The following is a 20,820-nucleotide window of genomic DNA, read 5'->3' as shown; positions in this document are numbered from 1 at the left end:
TTTAGAAAATCTGGATTCAACTGCTCATCTGTTTTCTGAGACGTTATTACAAGGAACTCGGCTGGATTCATCACTGTGTGGGAACTGATGGGATGTGCCTGATTGCAGCATCTTCCATGTGGGATTGGAAGTTTAGGTTCAGCTTACCCACCCGTAGAGAGTTTCTTTTTTCTTGATGCAAGACACATCAGGAATGATTTGAAAAGCAAACACAAAACAGTAACAACAACTATAAAATCCCTCTGAAATCAGACACTTTGATCTAAGTGCCTAGACTGTTAAGAAGATAATCTCCTAGAACAATGGGAACAAAAGAAATCCTTATGGAATGAAATGGTTGTTTTCCAGAAATGACAAAGGGAGGGAGCTGATCTCTCAGCTTGTAGCAAGGACATCTTTACTCCTGGGGAAATGCTAATTGTCCTAAGGGTCTCTGTAACTCTTTACACCACGATGTGTGTGCTCAGGAATTTCGGTTCAGTAGGTGACTCTTGGTAAACTTGTGTTCTCTACAGGGATCTCGTGATTAAGGCATATTTCTAACACTTCATCATTTCAATGTCATTGCCATCAGCAGACTCTTGTTCCCTTAGGCCAAAAAAATCCACTAATTTTTAAGCATAGTAAAATTCAGCTGTTAGTTTGTCACACTGCCCTGTCAATAGTTGTTACCATTTTTGATGGGCTGTTTAAGAATTAAAATTCCACATTATTATGCTGGAATTAAAAAGGAAGAGCCTTGTTTCATGAATTTTTGGGGAGAAGACAGTATCAGAATTTATGGCTGGTGGTAAAGAGATGTCTTCTGAGAAATGGAAAAAATAAAATCTTTCTTCAGGGTAAGGAGACTGATTATTTTGCGGAGTTTAATGTTATTTTACTGAGTTTAATACTATTTTACCCAAGCAAAGAAATGACAAATGAGGAATGCATTGCTGCCATCTCTGCCCTCTCATTTCAAACTCCTTTCTTAGTCCTTCTGACAGGATTAAAGGCTGGTGCTCTGAAAGGATGTTGGTTGTAGCACCTCCTAGTATTTGGTCTTTGCTACCTAAAATGGACATCTGGGAGCCTGGAGCACAGGAATAGGAATGCATTTCACAAAACACACGTAGATGCCTTAAACCAGGCTAAAAAGGGAAGTTGCTGATAGCAACAGGAAATATAATAGAGCCCAGTTTAATATATCACCTTTCAAATTTTGGATATCCCAAAGAGCTTTTCAAAGTAATAAGTTAGGAGAAGGTAGCAGTGGCATAGCAACTCCATAAATAAATACTGTGGCTATTATTCAGTTTAGCAATAACTCATGCTTTTTAGACATTAAGAGCTAGATTTAGCCTAGTTTTCCACCAGCCAACAACCAGGCCTGGGGTCTCTCAGGGAGAATTTCAAGCCTCTAAAGACAGATGCACTAAATAAAGAAATTACATTTTCCAGAAAGAATATGATCCAAAGAGTTACTGGAGTTGGTGAAAAAAAAAAAATGAGTAGTCTCATATTTGAACCAACTCATGGTTTTGAGAAACAAATGAGATCTCTGAGGATAATTGGAACTGAAAGATTACATGTGCCTATGAACAGATGGCACCTTGTGGAAGCAGTTACCTCACCGGTCCTTAATGGACCCCTTATTTCAAGAGGTAATGGAGACACTATGTTAGCTTTCATCTCCATGAATAATAATTCTAAATTTAGTCTTGACTGTGTGAAGGCTTGTGGAGTTAATAAATTGCCTGTCAAATCTCCTGTGAGAACGGGAGGCAGAGAGGAGTGAGCGAGGACTAAACTGGGAATGGCCTTGCTGGGACCTGATGGAGCCCACGCCTCCATGTCAGGGCACTGAAACCTGGGGCTCACTTTCTCTGCTGGAACACTGACAAATAAATGCTGCTGCAACAGTCCTGGGCAGAAAAATACGTCTTGGATATTGTCTTCATTAGCTTCCAGCTGTTCATGTCTGTCTGTGGTCACATGCAAATCCTATGGCCCGTCTGAAGGTATCCATCCATCCTGGATAATGCCATGAAGCAGAGAGGGCCTCACCAAAAGCTGCATGAGCCCAGCCTTTCTCCTTTGAACTGTGCTTAATGGCACATCAAGTTTGTGTCATCATTGGGACAATTTGCTTCCTGCAGTGTGAATTCTCTGTCCTGGAAGGCCTGACTGCAGGCTGTGCCCAGAGAACAAGAGCCATCTGCAGGTTGTCCAGCCTCCTCCTTCCCTGTGAGATCAGGGATTTGTACACCCTTCCTGCTCTCCCCCAGGCTGAGGGAATCACCCCCTTGGCTTCTCCAAGGCTGATCCATAAACTTGGTGCCATATGGTCTTAGCACAACAATGCCAAACACTCAGAACTCGGGGAGATTTTCTCCATGAACAGAAGGAAGCTGCACACAAGGCCCTATAAGAACTGAGGTTTCTGCATCGCTTTAGGGACTAAAATCTAAATAAAGGATAAAGGAACTTGAGAGTTTTTGTGCACCAAGGAGCCGTGTGTGAAGACAAGGCTGGTCCCTGAGGTCTGTGGGTGCATCCGTGTGTCACAGAGCTTCACTTCTGCCATGGATCCCCACAGGGGCAGAGGCCAGGGTGATCCTGTGGGCTCCCTGCAGGGATGAGGGAGGATTTGGCAAGCTGGGGGTACTGATGGGGCTCCTGGAATATCTCACCAGCAAAAGCAGCGGCAGTGGTCCTTGTTCTGGTGCTGAGCTGGAGAGCTGGAATGGATGACAGCTGTCCAGGAGCAGTGGGAAGAGGAGGAGAAGAGCAGAGGCAATGAGGAGGTGAAGGTGGCTGCCACTTTTTTTTTTTTTTTTTTTTTTTGTATATCTAGGGATTAAAAATAAAATTAGAGCAAATCATTAGAGCCTCTGCATACCAACCCTTCAGCTCAACCCTGCCACCACACTGCAGTGTGCCTTTAAGGGACTCATTTAGAAAGTTTGGGGATTTAAGAATCATTTAGAAATCCCAGGGTTTCCTGAGGCAGCAGAAGTCTCCCAGGGCCCCATCATTCATCTCCTCCCCCTAATTGGCTCCTCGGTCAGTTTAGCTTCCTCTGTTTTCCAAATCCCTTCCACAATCCCAAGATCACTGGCAAGGTAGGAGCACCACAGAAGGTGTCCTTGTCCCCTTAATTTATGAAAAACAAAATAGTCACTTCTCTGCAGCACGATAAGGGAGCTAAAATGCAAGAGGTTAGGAAGGAATTGAGGGCATCCCCTGCCTTTTCCAGTCTGCTGCACTGAAGAGCTGGAATCCATTACCCAGCACACCTACAATTTCTCACATTCCCACACAGATTAATTTTAGGTTGGTCGGCTCATTGCCTTTACACCTTGTGTGCAAGTGTAAAACTTGATCTAAAGTGTTTCAATTTAAGCAATCTGTACTGCCAGCTTTTGCAACGGTGCCGATAGGCACAGTGGATTGTCAACAAACAGGCACATTACTTTTATTTCCAATCCAAACACAGCATCCCTCCTGATTCCCTCCTCTTAACCCTTCAATCTGGTGGTTTCTTTTTATTTTTTTTAATGGCATGCTGCCAATATCGTGTGGAGATTTGATTTCTATTTCAGACACCAAAAGGGAATTCCTGAGATGCTGGAGAGGAGGACGAATTAAAAACCCAGAGGTGTAGGATGGGGTATATTGAGTTGACTGGAGGTTGATTCTATTTGATGAAAAACCTGGAGGTTTAGTTTAGTTCCAGAATAAATACCAATGACCTTTTGAATGCGAGAGCCAAAATGAATGGAGCTGGTGTGGGTAGGTTTGGACTGGAAGACATGGTCTTGTGCCCCATCTGGATAAAGGATGTGTCAACCCAGACAGCTCTAAATCAGTGACTACAACTCCTGTGATTGCAGACCCGAGCCACACTGCTCTTTAAATATAAACTGCTTTGGATCCAGGCTCTTCCCTTGGGTAGGGGTTCTCTACAAGCCAAGGGCAGCCCCAAGAAGGCAGGGCCAGCTGTCCCAAAGCTGCAGAGGGGCACTGGAGTGAGCCAGGCTTAAAAGCAGAGTGTGGCTGTGTCCTGGAAGCTGGACATCTCTACAGGTACTTTATTTTTTCACTAGATTACACGTGAGTACTGCATTATCTGGAAGCTTTCATCCAGTTTGTTTTTTTCATCCTGTCTGAGTGAAAATCAGCTTAAAGCCCCAAAGAAACATGTATTCCAGCTAGGGGAAACAGGTCCTTGTCTGTCATGCACTGCTCTTACTCTCCCAGGCCTCAGTACAGGGCATTAAAAAGCAGAGCAGAGTATCCAGGCCTCAATCCCTTCATGGTGGGGCAGGATATCAATAAGAAAAGCAACTCTATTTTTTTCTTCTTCCCCAGCTGCAGGGCAGATTGGGACTTTTGTCCTGTGGGTATTTCATGACAGACTCAGCTGTGAGCTGCTGAAATGCAAATCTCAGCTGCTCTTGTGGGACCTGAAAGTCACCAAGTGGAAAGGTGTCCTGCCTCTAGGGGTTTCAAGATAAGGGGCATGCAGTCTGTAGACACTGCTGTCACAGCAGTTTACTGCAGCAACAGCTAAATTAGTTTTCAACTAACTGGTCTGGGATTTAGTAGGAGAGAGCAATTAAGGCAGGAAGGAATTTAGCAGTGTAAATGATCCCTCTCTACTGCTGCGACCTGACATTACCCCTACCCAAGTTATTAAAAACACAGAAACCCCTAGGAGTCCCCCAGGCCTTCACAGACACCTGCAGTACATCTGTTCCTTGCATTTAGGAATGTCTATGATGAAAAGAACTGTGGTTCCCAACAGAAGCAGTGTGGACAAACTCACTGCTCTGCTCGCTGCACGCAAAGGAGGGCAGCAGACTTTATTTCCTGAGCAAGTTTTCCATCATCTTCCCTTCCCCGCCCCTGCTGCTGTGCCTGCTAATGCCTGTGATCATTAGCCATGAAAATGGCACCCAATTTGTCTCCCTCTCCACAGTGCCCAAAGTACATTTGGACTCTAGCCAAGGGGAGCAGCAATTCCATGGACACGCAGCACTGCCTTAAGAGTGTATTCATGAGTGCATGTAAATGCAATTACAAGCCCAAATGAAGCTTGTTTCCCCCTCACAAAGAATTCCAGCGCTACCACCCTAAATCAGCAAACCAGTAATTTTTGATAAAACAAAGGGCTTCTTTAATAGGAAGATGCAGTTTTATTTCTTTCATTATTCTGTTCCTTCAAGTGCATGTGTGATGCTAAATGTCTTCAAACAGCCATTTAGCCACCCACAGAGAGAAAGTAGGTTTACAAATTCCCTTGTTGCATAGTTTTGGTTGTGTGCTCCCCAGAGTATTGCCATTTTGTTTGTTTTCCTGCTCGGAGAAACGGATGGGTACAATTTGTGACCCCAACAAAGCTGAATAGAAGTTCAGTCTCCCCCTGCCTCTCTGGTTTTACAGTCTGATTTGGTGGAGATTGAAAAAAAAAATAAAAATCAATGAGAGTCAGAAGACACAGTATATAGAGGAAAAATGCCAGAGGAGTCCTTTTATTGCAAGAATAAACCTGGAAAGGGGGATACATTTCTTGTGAGTAAAGGAAAATACATGAGAATGACAAGAGCAATGAAATGTCTACGTAACAGGACCCTAAGGAAAGACTGGATAAACTGAGATTTTTGACCTGAGGAAGAGATATAAAGGAACATCACGACAGCAGTTGTCCTTTCAAGAGCAGTCCTCTCCCAATATTCACACCAGGTTCAACTGGAATTGATGGGCTAACACTGGAGCAAGGCAGATTTAAGACAGAGATTAGGAGAACAGGGACTGCAGAGGTGAAGATAGCAATGACAAAAGCCTGGAGACCACCCTGGGGAAGTCAGAGACATGGCCCTAGACACAAGTTCACACATTTGACAGGCATGGGAGTGATCTCATGTTGGGCTGGGGCAAACTCCTAATGTTATCCTCCTGCTTTGATAGAAATCTCTTGCTGAAATGATTAATTTTTTGTCTCCTTGGGGGAAAGAAGCACCTGTGAGGCTGTCTGTGCTCTGCAGCCTCCTTCACACACCTCTTCCCATGCCACCCTTTCTGCCTGTGTCCTGACACTTTCTGTCTTCGCCATTCATCATCCAGAGTTAAAAATTCAGCGGTTGGTTTTGATTATCTTATTACCATGGTGACCAGGATGACTCTCATGCCCATCTGCGCATGGCAGGATGCTGCAAACCTTCACTTCAGTGCAAGCCAAGAGAATTGTTCTCTGTTTTCCTCCTCACGACTCAGAGCCACCTCTATGCAGGAGCTGCTGATGCTGCACAATGCAGTTATCTATTTATCGCCAGGTTTTAGAGAAAACCAGAAAGTCAGGATCTGCATGGAGAGGTTGTCCCTCATGGGAACATGTAGCCCCAAATAGGGCTAAGGCAAAGAGTTTTATTAAAGTACAGCAAAAATCAAAAAAATATAACTAAAAAAAAAAAAAAGGATGACAGAAATATTAAAGAAAAATAATCCAGATTGGATGAACATCAGGGAGATGGGTAGGACTTGAGAAACAGCCTCCAAGCAGACTTCAGAGCAAAGGCTTTAAGATCTGGCTTTCCTCATTTCATTATTGCTAATGGAATCTCCCATGTCCAAATGAAAGACTAATTTGAGTCTTACTTAAATATGCCTTGAGTCATTTCTGTGCATTTAAGTCTTAGTTAATCTTCCTTAACTCTTTTTGTCACTTCCTTTGAAAGGAAGATGAGTGTAATTAAAGAAACAGTCAACTTTATTCTAGTCTTAAGAATTTTTATAGTAACTTTGAAAGGTTTGGTCATTATTGCAGATGAAAATCTAGCAGATTAAATGCTGCTGTATCTTAATGACATGTCAGTCCACCACTTGGAATGCTTTCATTGTGCTTAAGTACATTTGGACTGACTTGAAGGCTTTGTTATGATAAGGAATACTAATATTTTAATTATAGCTGCATCCAGGAATGATCTTTTATTTAATACCTCCTATTTTTTTTTACTCTTCCAGACCAAGCCATGACAAATAGATAATTCCTCCAAATTTTTTCACCTTGGATAACACTGGCTCCCTCTCCAAAGAATGAGGATGGCTGTTCTTGTGTTGACATGGATGCACATGGGAGCATCCTCCTTTTCTGGGGTAACACCACTGAGATTTATGCTGCTTATGCTCCAGGTAAATTCATCCAACCAGCTGCCTGTGGGAGTGATTAAGGAGGTGAGAGCAGCCCTCGGGTTTGCAATAATCCATCACAAAACAGGGGCATGGAGCCTCACAAGTAGTCATGGCACAGCCCTGCATCTGCCATGACAGTTTGGATGCTCTGGGAGGTGCTGAGGTCTGGGTCCTCAACCCCCTCACCCCTCACATCAGAAAACTGTCAGATTTATGCTGGGGAGTTGAAATTGTGGCTTCTCCAGTGAGCTCTGGAAAGCTGCTGGCTCTGCTGCGGTGTCTGCAGTGTCGTGATGCCACGCAGACCCAAAAGGGCAAAAGTGTGTTTTCATGGACAAGTAGGTGCCAGTCTAAGCAAGATGTTTCAATAGATGCAGATGGAAAAAGAAGACTTCCTTTTTCTAATAACAGCTTTTTTTCACCCAGCTCCATGGAAGAATTTCGGCTGGAGAGAGAAACAAAGCAGTGTCGGGAAGAAAGTGATGGAGATCAACGCAAAAGGCACAGATGAAAACTGCTGTTACTGACCATCTGATGGGGAATTTGCTTCCACAAAGTGCCTTCAAACCTGGGGAGCGCCCATAGCTGCATTCCCAGGTCCCTGTTGTCCTGCTCATGAAGGAAATGGAGAATAAATCCCCAGCTCCTCAGGGATGCCCTTTCCTTCCTTGTGGGCTCATTTCTGCCTCTATCACCTGGTAACATTTGTCATTTCCAGCTTTAGCCAAGCAAATTTCAATCCTCTCTTGTTTACTTTTGATTGCTTTGTCTTTAATGTAGCATACAAGGATTTTATGTGCTTCTGTTTCATCAATGTAATTCTTTTGTTGCTATGGCAATCAGCTTCAATTTTCTTTCGTTCTGGCAATTGTATTTTTATAGTCTCCTGCTCTCAAAGAGATAAGCTGCCTTGTATATCACACAGACACTAAGTATTTTCTCTGTATAGACACAGCCAACCTTTGCTTTAAGACTTTGTTGCTGTTATTTGTGAGAGTAGTTTACTCCTGCTGATGATGACATTTTTATTCCTTTCTGTGGGGTCTGTTTCAAAAAGGAGGTTTGCTCAAATTTACTCATCTGTTCTACTGCTGAGGACATGCAATGGTGTAAGAGGGGCACCCCTGCAGGCGCTTGGAGTCTATGGAAAGAACACATTCAAGCCCTGGACCTGACAACAGAGATGAGCACAGTGGTTTCAGCAGATCAAGAATCATCATAAATTAGAGCTTATTCATTTAATATGTTGAGAATAACAGCAGGAAAAAAAAATAAAAAGCCTTGAGGAAAATAAATGCTCGAATGTACCAATATATCTGAAAGCTGAATTTTCAAAAGTATCATAGAAAAATATTTATGGGCACTCCATCGCTTTTGGTCACAGAAAGAAACACTGCCCCAGGGGTTCCAGGCTGTGTCTTGCCATGGGTAACTGGGAGTGATAACAGGGGTGCTGCTGGACAAACCCTGCCATGGGAGGAAGCCAGCAGCAAGTCCAGACAACACCAGCGCCACTGCATGGTCCCAGTGCCCTCCAAGTCATTAGATAACCTGCTGTCATTAACTCTGGGTGTCTGAGAAAGCAGCCACCTTGAAGTAATACCTGAATTTTCTGAAGTTAAATTGGTAAAGCAAAAACTGTGCACACATGCAAGGCAAAACGAGGAATACGTTCACCACTTCCCTTGGGCAGGCAGGTGTTCAGCATTCCCAGGAAAGCTGGACTCCATCACATGGCACTGTAACATGGGAACACAAAAGCCATCACTCTGAATGTCCTCTCTTTTCTGCTTTTTTTTTCTCTCAGTTTTGTGTGCTGAGCATGACACCACATGGATGTCCCTTGGGTCAGTTGGGATCAGTTGTCCTGGCTGTGTCTCCTCCCAGCTTCCCATGCGCCCCCAGCTTCCTGAGCTATGAGGTGAGGAGCAGAAAAGGTCTTGGCTCCATGAAAGCCCTGCTAGACAGTCATTAAAACATCCCTGAATTATCAACACTGCTCCCAGCACAAATCAAAAACACAGCCCCACACCAGCTACCATGAACAAAATCCACTCCATCCCAACCAAAACCAGCATGTGCCTTAAACATACGTGTACCAAGACCCACTTCCTGTCCTAGGGAGAAAGTGGGAGAATCCGAGCACAGAGAAATGAAAAGGTACAATAAGGTTACAAGAAGAAAATGTTGCAGGGATAGAAATTAAATTGAGATCTCCCATTTCCCAGCCATCCCAAGTCAAATATAAAAATGGCTAATCAGCACTTTTTTTTTTTTTGCAACCTGCTGATGCATTTGAAAATCTGTGCCTATTTTTTCTCCCCTCAGAAAGCTTGTGCCATTCATTGTTAAGCTCTGGAAATGCTCCATACTAAAGTTATCAAGTCTGTCATCTCTTCAGCACAGTAAAACCAGCCTCCTCACTATCCTCTCTCCCAGGCAGAGGGTGGAAAAGGAGACAGAATTCACAAGGACTCATTCTGCCAACATGCCAAGATGTGTGCCGCATTTGTTCGGCCATATGGCTTTGTGATCGTCCCTAATGAACATTAGGTAGCACTGAAGTGGGATGGTGTACAAAGGACCAGAACCTGAAGAATCACTCCCCCTTCTCCCTGCAGCTCCCCCTGGGGCACAGGGAGGTCCTTCCCTGCTGACAGCCTCGACTCCCACATGCTCCAAACCACTGCAGATTTCATGGCATGACAAAGTGCACACCGAAATCAACACTGGCTGCATTGGTCCCACTCCCAGCAATTCAGAGTGACAGGGCTTTATTATTTGATAAGCCACGGTCATAATAAGCCAGAAGATGGCTGTTTATTGGAATGAAATCCATGATAAATGACACGGAAGCATTTTATTTCCCCCCACCCCCCCCCCCCAAAAAAAAAACCAAAAAAACCCAACCAACAACCTTGCAGCCCAGATGCAGGGAATAAATCCTGCTGTCCCTGGGGAGGAGATTTGCCTCAAACAATCAGGCTCCCCAGGATCACCAGTCAGAAGCAGTTAATGTTCAGGCAGCACCGCTGCGTGTTCCTGCTCCAGAAGGGTATTCCACACTGATTTGGAAAAGAAGGGGCTGCACCAGATGGCAAATAATTAGAAATGGAGCACTGAGAAGCTGATTGAAGATCTAAGTGAATAGTATTTCATAGGTTTGGCAGATCTTTAATTTTTTTTTCAGCCACGTTTTTGTGCTTTGCAAAGTAGCTGCATTCTTCAACACCCAGGGACAGTGGAGGTGTTGGCCACTTTCTCAGACAGCACCTGAAATAGCTGACTGGTTTATAGCAAAGAGAACGGGACACTTTCAGACTCTGAGTTTCACCCCACTCTAAGGCAGGGACCTGAATCCAACACTTGTAGATCCCAAACGGATTTATGCAGCTACTGATGTGTTCCAAACCCAGGAAAATAGTTTCCATGCTGAGAAGACAAAAGTGTTCAGGGTCCCATTGCTGATGGTCCCACATGTTAGAATTATTTAGAGTAATCTCTGTCTGACTCTTCTTACTGTAGAGTTCTGGGTTAGGCACCTGCAATATTTAGAGGAAGAATTTCTTTGTGCATAAACTGGGGCATAATTTAGATTCCAAGGGATTGGCATTTTTCTGTATACCAGACAGCTCAGGAATATATCCCAGGTGGAAAAGGAGAATCAAAGCTCCCTGGCCATGAACACATGCAATGTGGGGATACAACTAGAATTATTAGGAAAGGCTGCTTTTCTTTCTTTTTAGGAAACTCACAGCATCACTATCCACTGCTAATTTTCTTCACATGGAATTGAGCAAATGAGTGACCATTATTTCAGCGATGTCCTTTCATTTTAGTGATTCAATCACAAGTGGCTGAGCTCCCATCTGTTCAAGTGAAATAATGACAGAAGTCTAAGACACAAACACACTTCCTACTCCTCCCCCCAAAAAATTATTCCTATAAGTGGCTCAGTGCTTCAGAAAATGGAACATTTCATTAGTATTTATTTTCTGCTTAATATAAATTCATGAAAAAAAAAAAAAGGAAGATTCACTAACTGGTGCATCATGACTGTTGTGGGATGAAATATTATCTCATTGTCCTGAAAAAGCAGGTAAACCTTATTGCTCACTGGATAATGATTGTATCTTAGTTCAACCTAGCACCAGCTTCTGAACTTGGTAGGAACTTTAATTGCTGGTTTCAAGTATTGTTTGAAAGGTTGCCTTGTTCTCCTTTTCTTCATTGTTCCTGTCACAAATAGCAATTGTCAGGTTTGGAACTAATTGTTCCAAACAATTAGTTTCTCCTGACAGAGAAACAAAGTTAGTGATTAAGAAAAAAAAAGTCTTTGTGAAACTTTTAGTGGAGAAACAATGTTACAGATGAAGGAAAAAAATCTTTGTTAAACTTCTGGTAGAAAAATAATTTTCAAAACCTCTTGGTATCTCCCATCCCAAGACTTTTCATCTACACTTCTCCATTGTATTGAAAAAGTGAAGGACAAATTTGAAGTTTCACTCACTACTGTGCAATTATATTACTCAGACTTTGGTTCCAAGAACACACACTGTTATTTCTCTTTTATGATTTACTGCCAGGCTCTTTGCTTGGTTTTGGTTTTGCTTTTGGTTTTTCTTAGGGTGGTTTAAGAGACTTTTGTAGAGATAATTACTCAATGTCAAGTTAAGCTTTCATGCAATCACATTTGTAATATTTTAAGCTTGGTTTGTCTTCCCAGTTATTGTACTACATTGATCTGCACAAGCCAGCTACAGAACTTTAGTATTTTTATCTCTCAATTCCCTGTAGAAAAACCTTGCATTTTAAAACCATTTCCTCTGGCCTTGGGGAAGTAATGGATTTATAGTAGTCTGAGTACAAATGCACACCATCATTTAATAAGTGTATAAGCATAGCTCAGGCAGGCTGGGGGTGTTGAAGGTACATCCTGACATGTAGCTACCTGCAATAACAGAAGGTGAGAGCAGCGACCACAGACAGCTCATGCAGCAAACACCAGCCCTTCCTCTGACCACAAATTGCTGTTAGAGGATTCTGATCTGTTCTGCAGCTCCTTGCTACGTGAAACTGTTCCCATCCTCATTTTTAAAGCAAAACAACTGTTACCCACAGAACACCACAGGGACCATAAGCACAACCCAAGAGCCCCTCGGCTGGGAAGTGGCACAGACCCAGGGATTTGGGGTCCATGTCATACCCAAAATCTACGACAGGGCCAGCACCTTACTGAGCTCCAGCCTAGAAGAGGGTCAGTGTCATGCAGGTGCTCCAGCCTCAAGGCACAAACATCTCAATAGTCATCAAGGGAGACACTGGAAACCACAAGCAGATCCAGACCATTCAAGCACAACAAACTCCATGTCCTGCAAGAGTTTCAGGGGTGAAGTGCAGAAATAATCTCCCAATAAAGATGGGTGGTCAAAATGTCCCATGGAAAATTTTTAAAACTTGAATTTTTAGTTAAAAAATTATAGTTTTTCTTTGCAATGTTTTCTAGCTCTGTTTGCTTTCCTCAAGCCATTCTTTAACTCTGTCCAAGTAGAATAGGCATGTTTCCAAACGGAGTGTTCCTTTATTCAAATTTCCTTGGAGCAAAGGAATTGTGAGACTCTTTCTTGACAAGAAATATGTCTCCTTCACTGGTATCAGTTCCTCTTCATGCCGTGGTTTGAGATCCAACTGAAATACATTAAGAGTAATAGCACTAAACTTCAAGGATTAGCTCTCAGTTGGCAGTGAGGCATTTTGTTCCTTGGTTAATTCATTCGTAACATCAGTATGTCTGAAACAAGAACAGAGAGAAGCATAATTACTTATGGCAATATTTGCTTGAAGTGAGAGTCATTTGTGCTATACAGATTTTTTTCTTCTTCCTTTGCAGTAGAATTTACATTGCAGTAGAAGGAAGAAAGAAGGAAGAAAGTGAAACAGTGAAGAAAGGCTTTTTTAAAATATATATGCTGATTGAAGTATTTTCCAGAAAAAAATAGTCACAAATGCTTTTAAGTAGTTCTTGAAAGAGCAGCAGCTGTATCAGATATCCTCTTAGAAATGACCAGGGTTTTTGCTGTAGTTGTTTTTATTCCTGTTTTCTACTGAATTGGAGTTTTCCTGTAATTGCTTTATCCATTCAGTCTTCATCACTGCCAAGGTTTATATTAAAAATTAGGAAAGGAAGTGCTGCTCTGCTCCCTCAGGATTTGATGGAAATTTTGTTTTTAAACCAAACACACTCAGCAAAAAGCTTTACACTGCTTTCTAGTTTCATCATTAAAAGCTTTTTGATTCTTCCACTGTAAACTGATTTTTGCCCAGATGTAGCAACTTCCTCCCCTGATGATGCACTGACACTACAGCACCAGCTCAGAGCAGGGAAACAATGACATCTCCTTGTGTGGCTGAGGATAACAGGGGGGATAATTTGTAAATCAAAGAGGTAGAATGGCAGAGGATCAGCTGCATCGAAAGTCCAGTGGTTACAAAGAAACATCCATCCTGGCTTGCTTTCTCAGGTCCACCACTTGCCTTGGAAAGAAGGAAAATAATTGCTGGCCTCTCACCCCTATCAATCAAAAATATATATATTTCCATGCATGTAAAAGTCTGAAAACAGAAGGTAAGGAATATGTTGCTGATATGAACCTTCCAAACACACCCCCTGTGCTGAAATCCATCCCTGAATCTCTGCCTGAGTGGCTGGACCCTGTTGGGGCAGCTGAATTCAGGCTGTACATCATGGGAGAACTTTGTTCTGCTGAAAGTGGGACTTCTGCAGCCTCTGTCTGGTCTCTGGGTTTGAAAGGAGCTTTAGAACTTGGGCACACTACAAAATATCTCCCAGAACTCAATCCTTTCATCTTGCTCCACATTCGTTGAGAGCCGGAAAGAAAAGATGGAGATTTTGGCATGGCAGCCAAAGGAAAGGGCATTCCAGGCAGCTAGAAGGGGGGATGTGATCTGTGCTGGTGCTGTGCTTCCTCATTTCTTAGCACTTATTTGCAGCTCCCTGGTATCCAATAATTATTGTCCTGGAGCATTTCCAAAGACACTTCTCTGTGTGTGAAACTCAGCTAGACACGTTCTGCATGGCACGATCCTCTGGCTGGATGAATATCACCAGTCGCATCAGGTCTCTGGCAGAAACTCTGAATTCTTGTTTCTACAAATCCTCTGAAACTTTGGCTTCAGTTTTGCTGCTGAACTTTTCTGTAGGGTGGCTCATTTGTAGGGATTTGGAAGAAAACATATTCAGAAAGAAAGAAAAATACATTCACCTATGCCCTGATTTTCCAAAAGCTCTTAAGCATTGGCTTAGAACTTCCAGGAGGCTTCAAATGTGTCTTCAGTGTTGTCCTGTATAAGAACATCCTGTATCAAAAACTGTTTTTTGGAACCTTTATGGTAACATTTCCACAGCTTTTATTGTTCTTCATATTTGTAAGTCAGAAAAAAAGGGGAGAAGGGAGAGGGGCCACTGAGACATGAAATTTTATAGTGAAAATATAAATAAATTATATTATCCTGTACAATTAAAAATGTTATCGCTAAATAATAAATAAATACTAAATAATACATTTTTTTAAAAAAAAGGTTAACAGCTGATTTCTGTAGGGAAGCCATGAATTAAACATCATGCAAAACAATTAAACTCTGGGAAATAGGATTTCTGATAGAGTGGTCAACAATTAAAAATGAATGTGTTGCTCTGCTCCAGGGAAAAGCAGTAAGATGCTGTGCTTCCATGCTATGGAGAACAAACGTACTGTGTGACTCCAGATGGAAAGTTCTGCAAAACACAAAGCAAATATACCATGAGTGGCAGAGACTTAATCTGATCCGCTGCTGCACAAAAGGCACAGGCAGCAGTCGTTGTTTCTGGAGCAGGGACACCACTGGGAGACGCTCACTCCTCCCAGCAGCAACCTTCTAAATCCCCCACCCGCACTTGCAAATACAGCTCTTAACAGCGTGGGCACCTCTACGAGCAAATCTCGACTCAGGTCCACCGACTGTGATGGGTTTGTGTGGAAATTGGTTGTTGGGAGCCCAACCAAAACACAGCCTCCCTTCATGGACCAAGTCAACACCTGGAAGGCTGCAGCAAGGAGCAGGTTGTTCAGCTAAACATTTCAAAGAGTTCAAGTATTTTCTTACTGCTCTCCCTGAGCGACGCATCTTAAACACAGCTGCTCTGACATGGTCTTACAGCTTCTGAAGCTCATTTCCATGCAGCAAACTCCTTTCATTTTCACTCTATCCTATACCTCCCCATAAAGATGTGCTGGGCGCAACACATATCAAAACAAACAGAATAAAACTGTTTAAGCCAATCCCAAATATCTTCTGATCTTATCTGATCATTAACACTTTTGTAACTTTATTTCTGCTGGATCCACCCTGGAGAGGTGCTCTGTTCATGAGTTCAGTGCCAACAACTCACCTGACTCTGTCTCCACCTGAGCTGTAGGAAGAGCCAGGGGCCAGTATTGGTTGCCTCCCCGTGCCCATTACTTGGGGAATTGTCTAAATTATTTACAATGGCCAATGTGCATCTAACAGATGGTAAATATCTCCATTCCTGCCAACAAGAGTCAAGAAATGCCACTAAGATCCATTTAGAATGGAAAAAAGAAAAGAAAAGAAACCAAAAAACAGTTGAGAATATACTCAGGTCTGTTGCAGGTAAAATCTGTCAGCTAATGGGAAGTTTCAAAGTGCTTTTACTGAATGGTTCATTAGAAAACTTATCTCTGCTTTGGGTGCTGATAGGAAGAACCCCAAAAGGGCACCTTTTGTCACTGATAAACAGGTTGCAATTATATCCTGAAAGGAATTTGATGTATTGTAGAAGTTGAAAGAAGTTGCAAGTTGAAAAGTTGGAAAGAAATGCTGCATTTTCTATCTGTTTTATATCAGCAATGCACACTATTATGGAAATTCTTTTAGACTTGGCAGAGTTTTCCAGAGAGAAGCAATCAAGATATAAAATCTCACAATGGTTTGGTTCACACAGCCATTTCTTTCAGCTCAGGTAACCTCATTTCTTTTCCCTCTTTTCTCTGTAGGGCTTCATGGTTATCAAATACAAACCGTGATTGAAAAATGGGTCATAGCTTTGCAACACATCCACTGGAGATGCCAAGAAACTTTTCCAAGATCTCTCACATAGCTATTGCTTGTGGCTTGATTACAGTCACAGATCTGTGCAGAGCTGGCACCCCCAAGACATTAAACTTTCATATGAGACAGTGTGAGTAGTATATCAAACACACTTGTTCTCTATAGGATAATCTGAAACACTTTAGCTCCCATCTCCCCTCAGCCCTCACCACTGCGTTGTTTCCACCTTGCTGGTTGTAAAATGGCTGTGTTATATTATTCTGTCATCTTATTTCCCAAGACAGCAATACAGGGTTGGCATAAGCAGCCTCACATCAGTGACCAGCTCTTGCCTGTGGTGTTGTGACAGTACAACCCAACACAACATCACTTGTTCAGCTGCTTCCTGGCTTCATGTCCCAGTGATGTAATGGCACCTGGAGCCATCTACCAGCCTTAGTTAGAAAGACACTGATCCTCTCTCTGTTGTCTTTACAATTATAATTCAAGGAGTCCAAAGAAGATTTTAAAGATTGACCCTAAAAAGTGATATCTTTTGCTTTGGGATGAACACGGACTACTGCATTCCCTTAGGTCACCAATGTGAAAGACGAATAAAACACTGAAAATCCTCCAAGAGCTGGATTTGAACCTGTTTCAGTTAGGGAGAAGATAAAACAACACTGAACTTAAATTATTCATGTAATTTGTCCTCTTTTGAATTTTTGTTTGGTTGTTTTTTGTTGGATTTTTTTTTGGTTTTTTTTGTTGGTTGGTTTTTTGGATGGGTTGGTTTTTTTGGGTTTTTTTTGTTTTTTGGGGGGGTTGTTTGGTTTTGGTTTTGGTTTTGGTTTTGGTTTTGGTTTTGGTTTTGTCAGTCGAGGTGATGCCTTAAGGTTTGGACCATGAGTTTAAGTTACAGAGTATGAGTTTGGTAGGGCCAGGCTGAAATCAGGTAGTTCTGTAGTTCTTCTGTCTTCATTAAAAAGCTGATGGATTTCACTATATCCTGGCAACAGTGAAAACAGCAGTAAAGATCCCATATTTTGTGTTGGTGAATAATTTGCCTCAAGGTAGATACAATGTGGAAGCAACTCTTGTATGTTCTTATCTTTGGATAAACACCAAGCAACTTTTTTATCAACTCAAACATTCTAAGAAGGTTTAGACAGCTTCTAAATTCTTATTCCAACCATCAATATTCCACTTACCAGCACAAGCAATATTTCTCAGCTCACTACATTAAACAACAGACACTCTTCAGTCCATTGGAAGAATGCTTGAGTGGATTTTGAGCCTGGACTGGTAGATTTTCATTCCAATTTCTAGGACCAGATTTATGGTCTTGACAGGGAGTGGGTGTAACATTTTTGTCTAGTCATTCATATCCTGTTTTCTCCTGAGTTGAATCTAGCAGCTTATGTACTCATCCTGTGACTAACTGTGAGAGCTTGGCTAAAATTTCCCTCCATTGTCCAATTCTTAATTCAGACCTCTCTGCTGTACAGTATAGGTACACACCTGATACTCCATCAACCATAATGAAGGTCTGGTACAGGCTTTGGGGTCATTTGTATTTTCAATTCAAGACCCAGTGGGATAGTGAAAAGCATCTTCCCATGAGTCAGAACCTGGGCCCAAACTACTCTGTAGTCAAGGGAAGCTGCCTGGAAGTGGCTTTGAACAGCCCACTCCCAAAGCTGTCTCTTTAACAAGCTGAACCAGACCAATCCACCCCCAGAACAACGTCCCTTCCAGTTTTCTTTCAAAACAGGAAGTAATTCTGTGATTTAAATGAGATCAGAAAACTGCTGTCATGGTGTCATGGAAATTTCTGATGGATTGTCTGCTCTGAAATGTACAGACTACACCACGAGCCTCTGCTGCACCACAGGCTACAATGCCTTTTAGACGGAGTAAGAGGGATGGGTGGGTGTGGAGTTCAAGGACATCAGTAAACCCTGCAAAAATCCGAAAGATGGGTGACACATAACACTTGGTGGGAACTGGAGTGCAGGTGGTGTTTATGTTTATTTCCTCCAACATAGATTTAGAGTTGTATCAAACCAGTTCAGCAAACAAGACTCCTCTGGGCACCTGTGCTGGTGCCCTTCAGCAGACAAGCTGTGCTTTCCCCTCTGGCCCTTCTGGACACTTTCCAGGGCTCCCTTCAGAGCCATTTCCAAGCACAGCTAGAGAGGCCTTCCTTCCACAGCAGGAGTGGGATGGAACAAAAGGATTCCTCAACTTTTCTTTTGCAGCCAAAGTCTCAGAGGAGCATGACATGATTATAATGTTTAAATTTCCAGACAATGATGAAAATCCCCAGCTTTTTCAACCCTTTCATCCCAGCCCAAACACTGGTGCTCCAAGTCACAGAAATTCTAATGCTCACAGCCACCAATGAGGCCAAAAACTTTCTCTTGGCCGATTTTGGTGTCAGCTGAGATGACCCAAAACCATTTCAGGTGTTAATTGTGCAGTGCTCGAACGGAGAGGATCAAAACAAATACCGTTTTTGTGTGAAAGAAATGTATTCATTTAATAGACTATTATAGTATTACATCATGCTTGCTGAAATGCCCTTCAATTAATTCAAATAATTGAATTAGCATAGTCTCATAGTTTTGGCAATTGGAATCCATATACATTCCAGATCAGTAACATCTGAACACTGAGAACATTGGTGAGAATATTGGTGCCTTCAGTATGGATGTAGAAACATAATTCTTTGAGTTTGATCCACTCTTGCACTATTACAGCAGGAAAACAACATATTCCATATGGCAGCAAGGGTTTAAACTTGGAGAATTTGAGTAATCAGATGGACCTGCTTTGCTAAAAGCAAAGAGTTAAACTGAATAACTTTTCACTGGCTACTACATACACACACCACAACTGCTACATTTCCCCCTCCTCATTTATCCCATAAACACTGCAGGCACTTCAAATGTTCAACCTGCAGAGCAGTTTGTGAGCATTTCAACCCACTACTCCAGTTAATGCCAGTAACACTAATGGAATAAGCCTAATTCTCTCAGGATAAATATCTGGTGCCCGTGAGCTTTCAAAGACACAATGTCCACAAGCTGATTTTAGCTCTTAATTTCATAATTACACAGCTTCACATCAATTTCAATCCATTTGCTAAATGTGGTTGAGTTTATCATAATCAGTTACCTCCTCTGTTGCTGGGTTGCCTTTACAATCAAGACAGGAATCTCTTATTTGCGACTCTTTTCTTCTCAATGATTTAAAAAAGACCGTAGGTGACTCCTTCCTGAACTCAGCTAACTAAACATCTTCTTGTTCTATTTTCTCTTGCCCGAAAAATAGACAAATATCTATTTATTTTACTTAGATAAATAAGTTCATATATAGGCTAATACAAATATTTCACTGAATATGAATGTTGTATGAACCTATTTATTATTCTTTTGGTCTCTACTGTTTATGAGAGAGGGTATGAGCTTTGAGAATAAATTCAAAATTAATAAAAACGATTTTAAAAAGAGGTTGAGTGAGAAAGAGCAATTTTCTTCCATGTCCAACAGTTCTGTGAGGGTTCTTTGCCCCTGTACAGAGAACATTTAGATTTTGCTGACAGAGATTGCACCTGCATGTAAATGCAACCACTTCTCTGCATGACTGTGTATAATGGATTTTTAGCAACACTGTAAAAATTTCCTTACAGCTACTAGCCTGTGACCCAGGCTCATTTACAGCTCTATCCTGCCTGCTTTTCTCTTGATTTAAGCCTGCAACAGCTTTCTCTAACAGGCCTGGTTTATGCCAGGTTAAACGAAAGCTGGCTCAACAGCACCTTGCACGAATGCTCTCCCTGAAAACACAAGGCTGCAGCCAGCCCGACTGCTGAGGCCAAATCCCACCCCAGAGAGGCATGAAGCAAAAGCAACAGAACAAACCTGCCCAATGGCTAAAGGGCAACACCTCACCCACAGCTGTATTTCCCCTAATCATGACTTTGACCCTATTCCTGCTGGGTTTCCTGACTTCTGACTGGGAACCCACGGATTGCATTGCAAATCATTGGATGATGAACGAATCAGATCATTGGTGAGAGCAGTCCACAGAAGCTGGTGTTTATCAAAAAGCAATAAAAGTAAAATGCAGAGAATAGCATCTTCACAATCAGAAATGCTGATTAAAAAATCAATTTTGCAATTAAATATATATGTTCTCAAGTTGGTGCCTCAAAACCTCTTGTTTTGATATAAACTACCTGAACGATGCCATATAGAAAAATTCATAGAGGTAATTTCATGTACTCATCTCTCTTGAAGATGCAGGTATTCTCAAAGCTCTGTTAATTCAGCTTTTTAAAAATATTAAACAATCTTTCAATAAAAGAGCTCTTTGGAAGGGCTTTGCAACACTTTCTGACAGGGACATAAGTAAGGACAGTGAAGAGGTGACGGAGTAGGAAGAACTGGTCACAATGTCAGCTGTCTCTCCTCCTCCTTTTATACTCCCTACAGATTTGAAAGGTCAGAAAGACATGGAACAATGCCCATGTCC

Source organism: Chamaea fasciata, unplaced genomic scaffold (genome assembly GCF_029207755.1).
Source record: "Chamaea fasciata isolate MVZ Bird 193981 ecotype frontalis unplaced genomic scaffold, bChaFas1.0.hap1 SCAF_15, whole genome shotgun sequence".
NCBI classification, from domain to species: Eukaryota; Metazoa; Chordata; class Aves; order Passeriformes; family Sylviidae; genus Chamaea; species Chamaea fasciata.
The sequence above is the reverse complement of the archived record's forward strand: the minus strand, read 5'-3'. Positions refer to the sequence as shown.